We start from the raw sequence: 13824 nt of genomic DNA, 5'->3' as shown, positions 1-13824 counted from the left end.
TATCGCAATCTTTATATCATACCAACACCCCAATTGGAAGAATACGGAGGAATGATAGCAGGATGTCTACAGTCAGGAAAAACCAGAAAATATACCAGGAAATTCGACGCCATCACGAAAATCGATCATGGATCAGGAAATTCTGAATGCACGCCTATACTAGTCAGTGATTTTAACACCGACCGATTAATCTACAAGATTCAGGATCTAAGCAAAATTTTGTGATGAGGACAGTAACCCATTCGACCTCAAGTCCCACGGATCGCAACCGCAATAATTTTCCACTCGAAGTAAGAGTTCTCCTGGCGAGAACCGCAGGTTAATCTCTGTTTTCATCCCGAAGAGGAAAAGACGACCCGTGAACAAGATTGTAATTAAAAACTAATAAAATTGCTGGCGTTAACTGTAAATGAGCGTAAGACGAAACGACCGAAAGAATCCTCGAAAAACTGTTGGTCAGTGATATACGATAACCACTAACCAGTCTCGTCGTCCTCGTGTTCGACCATCCTCGTTTAGTCGCAGATTCGCGTTCCACATTGTCCACCTCATTCAAGTATTGTGCAAAACAACTCTCCCCCGCGCCCCACACCTCGTCTCATCACGTGTGAAAAATCCGTCGATCCATTCTGCCGTGCTAAGGAAAAACGCCGTTTGAACCTTCAGACGTTGCAAAATTTCCTTGGATAAAACTTGACTTTCTCGGTAAACTGATGAATATTTTCCTTCCAATTTTTTAGGCAATTTTGTTCGCAATTTCAGCTGAAGTTCCTGAGAATTTCAGGGGAAAATATTCATAATTTTCCTTGAAAATAAAGTTTTTAGTGAAGGGAAATTGGCAACACTCGAATGTTGATACGGCGTTTTTCTTTTAGCACGGCAGTATTTAACTGACAGTTTTAATTTACTAATGAAGTGAGCATTAAATTGTTTCGCCGTTTCAATTAGATTGCATACTGCAAACGGTGCATCCTGCTTGTGCGATCCAGGGCATTTTATTTTCCATTTACCTCAGGCTTCAACCTCTTACTGAAACTTCAGGTAGCGGAACATTTGAATCCTTTTTGGGACAAAAACTGAGTTAACTTGGGAGTTTTGATTCTGACATTATCATCCTTTCCAACGATACAAAAAGGAAGGTGGAAAATCTCCATTTATCTCCCTTATTAACCCTTATCTATACTATAAGCTCCAAGACCTCCTAATTTTGCGAAACTGGTGACGCTTAGTTCCAGCGTTCTACCGGGCCGATTTTCATGATTTTTGCGGCCATCGACGGGCAATTGTCTCTAGATAAGCCAACTCTTTTCAGATTTTCAAAATATGGCCCAGGTTTTTTTATATTACGTGGTAAAGTTGCGAATTCTCCCATTCAAACAATGTAAATTTATACTTTTTGTCATAGTTCGTTTGAGCGTTCTACCGGGCCGATTTCCATGATTTTTGCGTAAATCGAGAGGTAATAGGCCCTAGATGAGCCCGCTGTAATCAGATTTTGGAAAAAGGACTCAGGTTTTTTTAAAATCACGTTATAAAAGTGAGTGAGTTTACAGAATGCTCCGGTACTGCTACCGCTATGCGCGGGAGGATGCGCAGTGGTCGAGGAGGTTGCGCAGTAGTTGTGTAGCCTGCGCATCAGCTCTACACTTATCTACACAAGATTCGTGCCGGGCGCTATCACGTTGAGCGGTGGCCGAGTCGTCTAAGACGTCGAATGCGTCCACTTTACCTCGACGTGAGTTCGATCCCCGACTCATGAAATCTCAATTATTACTTGACTATCATTGTTTATTGTTTTACTGCAATATTTCATTAGGCAGTCATTCCAAAACGCGTCCTTTTAATTTCAAAGTAATTTTAAGTATAAAGTTTAAAATTTAAGTATATCTCATATCGTAATCTTTTAGGGGAAAAATAAAACTAACACTGATAGGAGAGTGAAAATAGGGCCGCGAAGCGGCCCATTGACGGCGCGGGGCGCCTTCAGGGGGTTGGGCCGCGTAGCGGCCAGGGGGCGTAGCCCCCTAGTGTTTTTATGTAGAATGAAAGTATTGAAAGTTCTGAATTTTCGTAGTTTCAGTTTTTGAAACCACCTCAAGTACACCACAACTCCGATGAATCTGAATCCTCCGCGTACCCCTCCAGCCCTCCACGCTTGACCTTTCCATGAGCCCCTCTCTCCCTGTCGTCCCCCTCCCCCCTTCCTTACTTTGTGCTTCAACGATCGTCGCCTCTTCGGACTTTTCAGTCTAGTTAAAATTCGATGCAGGAACCAGATAGGTGGTTGGCTTAAGTTGGAGAGGGGCCAGGGGGGAACGGAGTGCGGCCGGAGGGAGATCAGGAGACAGGGCGACTGCAGATATGTCACCTCGAATCGCAGCTCAGCTCACTGGTTCTGGTCGTATCGGACGGGCGACCCCCCTCCTCCCTCCAGCCCCCCATACCACCCTCCCCCGATGTGGCTCTAGAGACGTATACCTTGATGGGTACGTGCAAGAGCTACCTTGTGTCGAGCACAACTTGGTCGTTCAGACGAAGTTGCTTTGGTCGACAAGTTATGATTTAGGCTCTGCCAGCTGATTTTTGAAATCGTAGACAAAGCTACTGTCAAAGAAGACACAAGATGAGCGATCCTATAGGTTGAAATTGGTGGTTCTCATAGACTAAGGGGATAGATGATGGATTAACTAAAGGGTCTCTCGTGGGTTGCCGATAGTTCGTCTATCACCTAACTCTTTTGTCCATTGCAACCATCCGGTTCCACACGGAGAAAAAACTTCGTGCGTGGGACCCGAAGTTTACGTCATATGGATCCCTGAAGTTTTCAGATTGAGCATTCGAACACTTAAGGTCCAGCTGCTGAGGTTTGGATCACACATCTGAAACTTCAGTTCTTACGTCCGAAGTACTTCGGTTTTCACATCCGAAGAACTTCGGTTCTCACATCCGAAAAACTTCGGCTCTCACATCTGAAGTACTTACTTCAGATGAAAGAAGTGAAGTTTCAGATGTGTGATCCGAACCTCGACAGCTAGACCTTAAGTGTTCAGATGCTCAATCTGAAAACTTCAGAGATCCATATGACCTAAACTTCGGGTCCCACGCACGAGGTTTTTTTCTCCGTGCACCAATAGAATTCCTCCATATCCTTTCTGTCTTCTTTGTCCATAGCTTTGTCTATCAATTTTAACAATCAGCCTTCAGATGCCGCAGAAACTCGAATTTACGAGTGTCAGCCATACAAGTTGTGATTTTTGGGACACCCGGTGGCCTGCAGAGAAGCACCAGTCGTTGGAAACTATGACGGAACAAGTTTGGTCCGTGATCAGCCCACCGGCAATCTTACCAACTTGAATCTCTCCCGTTTTATGTTTTCAACGCCTTGTTTTATCATTCGTCTCTTCGCATATTCTACGTTATTGCCTCGCAGATTTTTAGTCTCATGAACCTGCAGAATATCATCGTCTTTTCCTGCTCCTTATTTTTTTATTATTTTAAAATATTGCCAGTGCGAAGATCGTGAAGTTTTCCACTCCGAGAGATGACATGGTTTTAAAGACAACCGTCAGAACCGTTTGGGCGATTATAAAGGGTTTAAGGTCTGTTGATGGTAGCGTTGAATGGGATGCTCACGAGGGGATGTCATTCGCTATGATGATGTTTAATGTAACATGTAATTATGCGTGTGTCTAACACTCTGCACAGGTATAACCGTCGCGAAGAGAGAGATTTTTTTCTTCGTTTTTTTTTCTCCTCATCTCCAGCAAAACCAGTTTTTGAAGCGTGCACCTGTATGGTGCAATTGGGTGTGTCAAAAAAAGTTGTGTAATATTTAACGATCATCCGATATATTTATTTCAACCGACGGAGATCGAATGTCGTTCGTTTTTCGTCCGAGGGAAAAAATAGGCTCGTAATCTGTATTCAGCCTAACAACGGTTGATAGCAGTTTGTTGACCTCATTTGCTCCCCTGTTTAGAAAGTGAAGTTGGTCAGCCCTGATCAAGACGAATTTTTAGGGAGATCTTTTTTCTCCTCTTTACCAGAGAGTAATCATTTTATCCCTGCTGAGGAAAATCACAATATAGTCATTTCCCAGACAGATTAATGCAACTACCGTCGCTCAGTGGATCGAGTCATTAGGAGAGGTCGGACAAAATTCGAAAACTTTAAACGCTTGTAACTCCGCATTCGTTACTACAAGACTTTGAGATTCTAAAAGTGGTCCCATTGGTTTTCTCGTGAAATTTTCTTCCATTGGCACCCCCTGAACTTTTGACGTGACGTTCCTACGTTTGAGGACAGGCTGTCTAGCATCAGGATTTGAGGTCAATCAGGATTTAATCCCGATTTCATCAGGATTTGAGGAAAAATCGGTCGTAAAATCAGGATTTGAGAAAAGTCTGCCATCCGGTTATTTTCCATTATCCGTCCGTTAATTTTTCTCCGCAAAAAATCAGGATTTGATCAGTATTTGGAAAAATTATGAAATCAGGATTTAGCAGTCAAAAATCAGGAAAAATCAGGATTTCATCAGGATTTCCCAAAATGAAGAAAAACTAGACACCCTGGAAGAGTAAACGGTAACACAGAGCGCCCCGATTTTCCCGATTCTCTCAGGATTTAATCCCGATTTCATCAGGATTTGAGGAGAAATCGGTCGTAAAATCAGGATTTGAGAAAAGTCGGCCGTCCGGTTATTTTCCGTTAAGTATCTGTCCGTTAATTTTTCTCCGCCAAAAATCTGGAAAAATTATGAAATCAGGATATAGCAGTCAAAAATCAGGATTTCCCAAAATGAAGGAAAACTAGACATCCTGGAGAAGTAAACGGTAATACAGAGCGCTGAGCGCAGTATGCGCGAGGCATCCAGTAGATCCAAATCTACGTTGACGCAGCTCTAATTTTTGAGTGCGTCGTCAGCACCGCCAGGAGCAGCAGAAGGGTGTAAGAACAAAAAAAAACGGAGCTTCCCAGCTCGGAGGCCGAGATAGAAGATGCTGCCGAGGAGAAAAAGAGATGCATCGGAGATTTTCCCAGTCTCTTTCCCGTGTGAGTGCTAGAGGCGGCGCGGCGGACTCCGGGATCATGTGTCAAGTGTCGCGTCGCCTCTCGTTGTCTCCCGTTGAAACAAAGATGTTTATTGTCGCGCTGCTGCTGCTGCTACCGGCACGACGCATCTTCAAGCGCGGACCATGTGGCCGCCCCAAACCCCGACAGGCCGCGACCCCCAAATAGGCTCCCCGGCCCCCGACCCCCGGCCAACAGAGCAACTTGCATTGTTCTCAGCTCCGTTATTTCCTCGGCTTCGTTTCAAGCTCTCGTCCTCTTCCTCCTCCTTATCTCGTTCCTGGGTTTGGGGTCCTTCGTATCGGGGTTTGTAGCGTCTTAAAAAGTCCTGAAATATTCTTAAATTCTAAGTCTTGCGGACTGATTCTTGAAATTGATAGACAAAGAAGACAGAGGGAAAATGGAGCCATCCTATTAGTTGAAAAATTTTAATAACAATAATAAGTTGAGGAATAATAGAACGAGGTAAAAAATTAGGACTACATAACTGAAGGACTAAATTAGGACTTTCTCGTGGGTTGCCGTGAGCTAGTCCATTACTTACCTCTTTTGACATTGCAACTATCCGTTTTCACCAATATAATCCCTCCCGTTTCTTTTTGTTTTTTTTTTTTTTTGTCTATCCTTTTGTCTATCAATTTGAAAAATCATCCGAGTTCATCAGAATATCCAGTTGCTTCCGAATGCACCCGAAAGTTCCTGAGTTTTATGACGTCTTGGTAATGTGCACGTCTCATGTGCACGATCGTTAGCTGGAGATTTTAATTTTTCCCCTATTACCCTGGAAAAAAAGTCTCTAGGATCAAGAGTCGAGACTCCTCTATTTTAGTCTATTTTCAAACCATTTTCTCGGACTTGCGAATTTTTTGCACATCCCTCAAAGTTTTCGAATATTTTTTTTTAATCTCATGGAAAATTCTAGGTAATCCTTATTTTAATTTTCAGTAAAAGAGCACCAATCATTCAGACTAATGGACATAAATTACAGATAGGGGCCATTTTAGCATTAGTTAACGCACACCCAAAGGGAGGTTACGAGACACTAAAGGAGAGGGGCTTTACGTAACGTTTGAAACTCGGAAAAATAAATACATTTTCGTCTTTGTTTCTCGTCGGTCTGGCTCAATGTCACAAATTTCGCCAGCGGCGGAACAGGAATGTGAGCATCAAAGTTATGACAAAGATGGATACTAGACACTAAAAAAGCCAGGCTGGGCGACTAATGAACGGTGTTCCAATGAACGAAGTCGTAACTTTTTAGCGTAGAAATAATGGGTGTTTTTGTCTCGTGAAACGTCTTTACGCACTTCAAATCGCTTCCATATCACACTTTACGCTTTAAGTTTTTAACGACCCGTGAGAAATTAATAAACAGAATACTGATCTATGCTTTGTATCTATTTTTAAAGTTCACGTGCTCAGCCCAAAACTAGATCGAATCTAACTCAAGGGCCTCCCAGATTTTCTTCTAAGAATAGTCCTCTGTATGATACAATTAAGCTCATTTTGAGTGAATGTTTTGAAGTGGGACTCACTCCATGTGTCTCCTCACCTTAATGTATCCTGTCCTGTGGAGGGAACCCAAACCCCCAAAATCACCTTTCGTCCCCCCCCCCCCCAATTTTCAGCCCGCTTGCCGCCATCTCGAGCAGTTTTTATCGATCCAAGGATTATCTCGATGATCTGCACTGATTCCAGGCGATGAGCCGGCGATAGATCCGACAACGCGAGGTCAGAAAGGCTGCAAGGGTCAAAGGCCACGAGGAGGCGACGAGTAGGTGGCCATGCCCGTATGGTCCAGACGAAGATGAGGGTGGAACCCGCAAGCCGGGGACCCGCCGGCACGGTGTAAAAACTAAACAATCGCTCTATTAATCTGGAAGATTAAGTTCGAAGGCCGAGGGTTTTAAATACCCCTGGAACCGATCGGTGCCCCCTCATCCCCCCCTCGTCTCCCCGCCGCGCTGATTCATCGAGTGGAAGCGAGATAATCGAGATGCAGACTTGCTACATCGCCCGGTTGGCATTTACTCTCAGCTTTTTTTAGCGTCCGCTCCTCGAGTATGATGAATAACAGCAAAAGAAATAACGTTTTGAAGAATCTACTGTTCTTTTCAGCGATTGATCACTCGTTGACTTCTACGCCTCTGTCTCTAAATACAGGGTGCTGAGTTAAAAATGTCATCACTGGTATAAAAAAAACCTCTTGGTTCAAGAGTGCAGTTTCTTGTCGCTGGATTTAAGAGTCTGGACTCTTGTTTCAATGCAAAATTCGCTTGAATCAATGCAAAATTCGCTTGAAACAAGAGTTCAAGAGTCTTAAATCCGGCGACAAGAAACTGCACTCTTACGTAACTTCAAGTTTGATAAATGTTTGCTCGACCGGACAAAGCCTGCTAATGTTGTATTTTCCTCTCTACTCATCGTGCTCAACAACTTCAAAAAATTTGGCGGAAAATTAGGATTACTTTCGTTGAATCACATCGAGTCAGCAAAGTATGATATAATTTTAAATCCCGCAAAGGTTCATCCCAAAAACTCTAAAAGCTGCAATGGAGATGTCGATAGCTGTTTTCTGTAGTTCTCATTTTTAAATTTTTTTATCTCATATTTTTAGTTTGAAATCCTCGCGTGTCAAGTTGTACTTTGAATTTGATTATCTAACTGCACAAGACAAATTAGCCTCAAAAAATCTACCAAATTGGCTTGTCACAATGTTCGTCCCTTCTCAATACAGCCGAAGCGACCGCAGTGTATACTAGTTTTAAGGGTCGTAGACATACCCTTTGAGTTAGAGTGCACACGCACATTTTACAAGTGTGATTTAAAGATACGACTGACTCAAGCTTATTCCAAAGGTATCCACGTCTCATGTCGCATCGCAATATTGCAGAGGTCTATGTTTTTCCAATTAATGAATCGAGAGGTTAATGAATTACGTGAAAGAATCGAGGACGAGAAAGTGAGTGATACACTGACATTGAACCTTCAGCTCTTATCAATGACCCCAAGCTGCCACGAATCATAAGAAAGCATTACCGTTATGGGCGCTACAATGATACGCTGAATATTTTTGGGACTCCTCTGGCAACATTACATCGGTGTCAGTGATTTCAATTATTATTGACGTTAGCTGAGGCCATTTTACTTTTTATCGCATTTTTGCCCGGTCTTACGACGGGTTGCCCACGTTACGATGCTCTGCAAGTTTCCTTCGTGTCATTTTTAGAGTGTTCAATCGATACTTTGCGAAAGATGCAAAAGCACAAAAGATTGCTGCAGTAGAATCAAGGAACGCCCTCACAAATCGTGATCTTATGAAACATTAGTAGAAATAGAAATTAAATGAATATTTAGGGTATTAGTGAATATTTCTTTTTAAATCCGTAACAATTGCTATCAATCGCAATTCTTTTAGCAGCCAATTGGCACGAGTTAATGAAACCATCCATGACATCCAGGACCCTAGAAAACCCAGGAAATGTCAGGATTGTAATGAACGAAAATTGATGGTCGAGATACATGTTCACGATTAGAAAGGTACTCCTTTCCAACGTTTTGGACAGTGGTTTTTGTATCATTCGAATTGCAAAACAGCGTTTGATGTTTCAATGTGAAAGAAAGAGGGGAAACCAACAAACTAAGGTACAAGACTACGTATTAAGAAATCTACGCTTATAAATAAAACTAGCAACCAACCCGTGCTTCGCACGGTGATAAACCGTCATTAATGAAATTACACCATGTTATAACAATATTTTTGTATTAATATATTTTACTATACCTATTATGCCCATATTTATATTTTTCAATATAATTATTCAGAAGCTACAAAATATTTTTACATATGGGGGCTGTTGTTGTACCCATCAGCAAAAACAAAAAACATGTTTGCGAGTATCAATTTTGTAAATATGGTAGTAATTTATAGACCCAGCAGTCTTGAAAATAAAAAATAAATAACTGTTGTAAGAAGATGTATTTATTAATTTCAATAAATAAAAAAGGCAAATTTTGAGATGTTGCTCTACACTAAAAACATTAAATGAAAAATCATACAAAAGAATAAACTTAAAAAATATAAAATCATGAGTGTGACAGACATTTTGAGATCTTGCGCTAGACCTAAAAAAGTAAATGACAAATCCAACAAAAGAATTATTTAACATTATAAATAATAAATATTAAAAATTTTGGTAATCTCTTGTATTGTTTATATTTGTTTGTAGCTCTGGTATTTATTAATCCTGTAACAGAAAAATATACATATTATGAAAAACATTACACAAAGAAATAAAATAATTTGAATATTGAGGTAGCAAAAATCACTGAAAAATCATTGATACATCAAGCTTTAATCAGCGATTGACGAAATTTTGAGGAAAATCATGATTGAATCACGATTTTTTTTTTGTGCCTTCAAAAGGTCAATCATGATTAAATCATGATTTTTACCTGTTAAACACGTTGCATAGTCGGTTATTGAAGGCGCAAATAATCATGATTGAACGTTGGTAAGATCCTGATTAAATCATTTTTCATTTCTACTTTTTTACCATCATGTTTGAAACCACGCAAGCATTATGCGACCTGCAGGATATGGTTGTGGATTATTTCGAATTTTTTTTTTTAAATGATACTTTTTTAAAAAAATGTAACACAAGTAACAAATCTACAGATGCCCCACTAATTGATGTGCAATTACTAAAAATTATCAAGAAGGAAAAAAAGCTCCAGAAACTCGAACAGAATCATTCAAGGAGCAAAAAATAGTTTCTAAAAAAATCATGATTGTATCATGACAAAATCATGATTTAATCGCAAAAAATCGTTACAACGTCCCAAGAAAATCTCTACTAAATCTTGATTATGCAATGATTTTAAAACAACATGAAAAAAATTCAATCAACTCATTATTGTTGTTCATAACTGTTGAAGCTTTGAAGCGTTTTCAATTCTCTGTGAAAGTTTGTTTGCATTAAATTAACATAAAACTTTTTTATAAACAATATTTTTGGTTTTACAAGTTGGTTGCAGAACAAACAAATTTTCTGGAGAACTAACTCTTGAAAAAGCTACGTATACCTGTCCATGTGAAAAGCAATCATGCCTTAGATCTACACCAACTGTTTTTAACGCTAGACCTTGTGATTTATTTATGCTGATCGCAAAACAAAGTTTCACAGGGAATTGAAAACGCTTAAATTGGAACGGCAAGTTTGATGGAATTATAGGAATTTTGGGAATGAATACTGTTTCTCCTTCATTTGGGTCTGTAATTATTTTTGCTTCAATTAAGTACTTATGTAAAGCAATAATAATTAATCTGGTACCATTGCACAATTTAGGAGGTTTTAGATTTCTTAAAAGCATAATGGGTACACCAACCTTTAAATGCAATGTATGTGGAGGACAACCAGCAGGATTTAAAGTGTTTAAAAATTCAACAGGATACTGAACTGCATTTTTCTGCATTTTTTTTTTTTTTTTCAAAAAAATTTTTACTATGAGCGCATCATCTAACTAAAACCAAACCAGGGTTAAAATGTGCCCTAAAGCTTTCTTGATAACATATCAAAAGCTCGTTTTAGTTAGACGATGAGCTCGGTGTCAAAAAAGCCTCGGATTAATAGAAAACCACGAATTTTCGCTAAAATACGCCTGCAGACCTATGTTTAGGCAACCGTTTAACAGGTATCAAGTGGCCTATGGGCTAAATAATGATTATTTCCGTAAACTATAATGAGTCAACTCGGAAAACCCGCATAAATTTCCAGATTTAAGTTGATGTTATGCTATTAGTGAAAATATGCCTCCACTACTCCAAAATCCGTTATCTTCATAGCTGTTTGTATGGAAAATTCTATTTTTTTTGGACACAATTTAAGGAAATCTCCTTGTAAGAGTCTAAGAAGACTCGATAACTGCCCTCGATAATATACTTAGCGTGCATACAGTTTGAGAGACGTGTTTCCTTAGGATTTTTGCGGATGTCCCTTAAACGTCGATTTTTGTAAAACGTTTTTTTCAACCATGAGCGCATAATCTAACTAAAACTAAACCCTGGTTAAAATGTGTCCTAAAGCCTCCTTAATAACATATCAAAAGCTCGTTTTAGTTAGACGATGCGCTCGATGTCAAAATAGCCTCGGAGTGATAGAAAACCACGAATTTTCGCTAAAATACGCCTGTAGACCTATGTTTAGGCAACCGTTTAACACGTATCCAGTGGCTTATGGGCTAAATCATGATTGTTTCCGTAAACTACATTGAGTCAACTTGGAAAACCCCCCTAAATTTCTAGATTCTAGGAGGGGGCCAAAAAAGGCCCTTATCGATACCCCTCCTTAAGAGACAAATTAATCGAAATTTTGAGAAAATTCAAAGATGAAAATTAATCAAAATAAATTCAACTTACCTGTAAACGAAAATTCAAAGATGAAAATTATTCAAAATAAATTAAACTTACCTGTAAATTTGACCTTGTATTTTGAAATAGTATGGACTAACTCCGGAGATATGCGCTTTGGAAGCAGACAGAGATGCAAAAGCCATACAATTGTTGTACCTCAAAATGTTTGTCATGAAAATGGGTTTGGAGAACAGGTTGCGAGTTGGTCATTGATTCCAGGCTCGGCAATTCTGAGAAGACCATTATGACAACATCTGTTAAAATGGCCGTTCACCTCCTCTTTTTTGAAATTCAAGGCATCACAATACATGGCACTTCACATTTAAAAGTCCGAAATTATTTTCCGGATAATCATTTTCGATAAAATTATCAGTGCTCTGCCGAAATGAATTGAGGTTATTTCCCTGTTCACCCCTACGTCGTACATTATCCATCTCACTGAGATAGCCATCATGCCGCACTTTGCGTCGCGCGGATAAATTGCGAGAAACATTGCCACGCTTCGCCGGACGCCCACGCTTTCGACTCCGATCCATTCCCAATATTAAAACGAAGACGCGCACTTTACTAAAAATTCGGGATTCTCCATACACGACAACAAAATTCAAAAGACGACGCGCACTGTACCAAAAAATCGGAATTCTTCATAAACGACGAATGTCCATGATAACGAACGCCTCGGGCAGCCGAGTCATCAGCTGACCGAGAACGAACAGCACGGGGAAAACGAAAAACCGCGCATCTCCTAGCGGGACGAACGGGATAACCGTTTTTCCCGAGGGGGCGAGGGGGGCCAGGCACGCCGGCCGATCTCTATTTTTTTCCCGCCGTCGGGGGACCGGGACGGTCGAGCCGGTACCACCCGCGCACGGATCGGCCCGGCGCGGCGGTTCGCGCTGAATTTTGACGCAAAGAAAAGGCTTACGGAATTATATATGGTGAAAATCACGTTCATCTTGCAAACGAACCATTTCACAGAATGAGAATCTTCTTTTAAAAAATCCATGGTAACTTTAAGAAATAGTGTGTCTTTGCTTTGAGTTTTTTTTCTTTCCTTTCTTTGGTCATCTTTATTTAAAAAATGAATATGCATTAAATCTCCCTCCCCTTTCCCTCTAATTACATCAACTTTCAAGAATGAACGCAGAACATTCTTAACACATATGAAAATATAACGTGAAACTACAAATTTCGTGATTTCGGCAACACTGCTCCGGTTCGGAATCTCCAAAATTAGACAGAAAAAACAGCTGATCGAGACGCAATAAAAGAAGGGAAACCACGACGACCAGACGACGACGATCGATCGCGGAACACCGCTCTAACACACGGGTCACCCTTTTTTAGCGTGTTTTCAACCCTTAGAATCAAAATTTCGAAAATCGGACGACGAATTGCACCCCTTCAGCACGAACCGCACATGCGTACAAAGTTTCAAGGAAATCCGCCTTCGGGAAGTCGCTGAAACATTGGGTACAAAATTGGGGCCTCTCCTTTATAGTTATAGAAGATTACACCCGAGAGATTCTTGATTGCACACACCCGAGAGATTCTTGATTGCACAGCGAATATGCAACTTTACTTTAAAGTGATCCACATGACCTGAAATGCAAATAATCTCTTGAATCTTTGCATGATTCTCAGAATACGTCCTTTTAAAATCCTTAAGTTTGAGGCTACGTTGACTATCGATTCCACGGAATACGACGTAGATTCAGGGTTCGAGTTTTCTTTCAAAATAGAACTTGTTGTAACTTCAGCTGAAGTTTCAACAAGTTCAACGAGCGAAGTCAGAATACATAAATCTGCGAGCGTTGGTGTGTGTTTTTATTAGCAGCATTCGCCGAATTTCGACTTATCCCTCCAAGACTACGTAAGCCTGTGCTTGGTGTAGGTGTATGTTTATATTACTAGCATCTTTCGATTTTCGTTTCTATTACATATCTGCAGTCACAAATATTCGAATATCGAATGCGTTTGTTCAACCACAGTTATTTTCAAGCGTAATATCAATGACCTCTCGTATGTTGTAAATGTCTGTCACACAACTAAGTGCTGTCGGTGATCTATCTGTCTTTCTGTGATGCATCGTAATTTAGGCTAATATTGATGCATCGTAATGCAGGCTGATATTGATATGCATCGTTCGATGTAACGTTCGTGTGTGTATAAAATTGACCCATTTATTTTTTTATGGAGCACATTTTTATAAAGCTTAAGATGGCAGCGCCGAAAAAATTAGGTATATTTTACGATAATATCCAGAGAAGTATTCAAAGGCTCTGCCATGACGCTAAGATAACTGTTACGTTATGATCATTGGGGTTCTGAGCAGATCTACG

General features: G+C 40.3%; 1 protein-coding gene and 1 long non-coding RNA gene across 4 annotated transcripts in view; one reads left to right on the top strand and one right to left on the bottom strand.

The window, feature by feature from the left end:
• Positions 1-13824, top strand: part of LOC109044016 (protein C-ets-1) — a 247304-nt gene that overhangs the window by 81792 nt on the left and 151688 nt on the right. The window lies entirely within an intron of this gene.
• On the bottom strand, positions 9037-12989 carry LOC140224792 (uncharacterized). The gene is made up of 2 exons (XR_011900037.1): positions 11540-12989; positions 9037-9317 (listed from the first exon to the last, which is right to left on the bottom strand). It is a non-coding gene; the product is annotated as an uncharacterized lncRNA (long non-coding RNA).

Source organism: Bemisia tabaci, chromosome 6 (assembly GCF_918797505.1).
Source record: "Bemisia tabaci chromosome 6, PGI_BMITA_v3".
Lineage (NCBI taxonomy): Eukaryota > Metazoa > Arthropoda > Insecta > Hemiptera > Aleyrodidae > Bemisia > Bemisia tabaci.
The sequence above is the reverse complement of the archived record's forward strand: the minus strand, read 5'-3'. Positions and strand labels throughout refer to the sequence as shown.